Source organism: Pteropus vampyrus, unplaced genomic scaffold, assembly GCF_000151845.1.
Source record: "Pteropus vampyrus isolate Shadow unplaced genomic scaffold, Pvam_2.0 Scaffold4699, whole genome shotgun sequence".
NCBI classification, from domain to species: domain Eukaryota; kingdom Metazoa; phylum Chordata; class Mammalia; order Chiroptera; family Pteropodidae; genus Pteropus; species Pteropus vampyrus.
Window position 1 is genome coordinate 5,439 of NW_011893480.1, and position 1,725 is coordinate 7,163.

A 1,725-nucleotide genomic window follows, 5' to 3' on the forward strand; every position below is an offset into this window, starting at 1 on the left:
GTTTCCACATCTACAAAAAGGGATGCACCCTAGAATCAAGAACCTAAGATACAACACTTAACATATTGATGCTCAGGCTGTACCCTACACGAGCAGTCTCCAACCTTTTTGGCACCAGGGACCAATGCTCCTATGAGAATCTAATGCCTGATCATCTGAGGTGGAGCTGAGGTGGTGATGCCAGTGCTAGGGAGTGGCTGTAAATACAGATGAAGCTTTGCTCGCTCACCCACTGCTCTCCTCCTGCTGCTTGGCCCAGTTCCTAACAGGCCATGGACTGGTCCCAGTCCATGACTAGGAGGTTGAGGACTCCTGCCCAAGACCAGTTACATCAGAATCTTTGTGGGTAGGACTCAGTCCTAAGGGCTTTCTTAAACTCCCAGTGCTTTCCAATGCAAAATTGAGGTTGAGAGCCACTAAAATGAAGGAATGAGGCATGGAGAAATCTTTGAAGTTTCCATCCAGCTCCAAAAATTGCATAACCTAGCTCTTTTCTCCACACACCAGAAAAAGGCAGTCCTCTTGTTATGTCTAGCGTAGCCATGGCTCTTGGTCCCAAAAAAGTGTCTGAAATGTGTAGCATCTCTAGAGCATTGGCCGCTGGATAAACTGACCATCGTGTTTGCTCCTGTCCATCTACTGGTTTCCACAAGCTGAGAGAATGTCTTCCCCTCATCATTTTCCTAAGGAACAGACTTCAGTATGCCTTAACAGGAGATGAAGTAAAGAAGATCTGCATGCAGTAGTTCATCAAGATTGATGGTAAGGTTCGAACTGATATAATCTACCCTGCTGGTTCTGTAGACATCATCAGCATTGACAAGACTGTAGAGAATTTCCATCTGATCTATGACACCAGGGATGGCTTTGCCATTCATCATATTACATCTAAGGAGGCAGGTACACATTGTGCAACATGAGAAGGATCTTTGTGGGTGCAAAAGGAATCCCTCATCTAGTGACCCATGATGCTCACACCATCCGCTACTCTGATTCCCTCAGCAAGGTGCGTAACACCATTCAGATTGATTTGGAGACTGACAATATTTTACAGCTTCATCAAGTTTGACACTGGCATATGGTGACTGGAAACAACAACCTGAAAAGAATTGCTGTGATCACCAACAGAGAGAGACACACTGATTATTTTGATGTGGTTCATGTGAAAGATGCCAATGGCAACAGCTTTGCCACCTGGCTCTCCAACATTTTTGTTATTGGCAAAGGCAACAAGACATTGATTTCTCTTCCCTAAGGAAAAAAATCCACCTTACCATTGCTGAAGAAAAGGCAAGAGACTGGTGGCCAAATAGAACAGTGGGTGAACTGATCTCTAGGTGACATGACTGGAAGAGCCTTTGTACTTATAAAAGATAACATAGCATAAATACATACATACATACATACATACATACATACATACATACATACATACATACATACAGAAATAAGAAATAAATAAATATTGTTTAACCTGGTACTAAAAAACATTATCATTCTTTTAATAAATATTTATCACGTGCTATGTTCCAGACATTCTGCTGGACATTGGATGCCAAAAGGTGTTCATCATTCTAAATAATGGAGGGTGGGTGAAGGGATATCAAAAATAAATACAGTACTCAAGGGAAGAAATGGAATGATCAGTTTACCTTGGAGGAGGAGAAAGAGATTCAAAGAAGAAATAACTTGAGCCACGTCTTCAAGGATGGTTTGATACTTAAT

At 42.0% G+C, this 1,725-nt stretch overlaps 1 pseudogene; it reads left to right on the forward strand.

Annotated features, from left to right (window-relative positions):
• The window catches only part of LOC105310495, a 5,218-nt pseudogene extending 3,963 nt beyond the window's left edge, over window positions 1-1,255 (forward strand).
• Window positions 1,256-1,725: the final 470 nt, after the last annotated feature.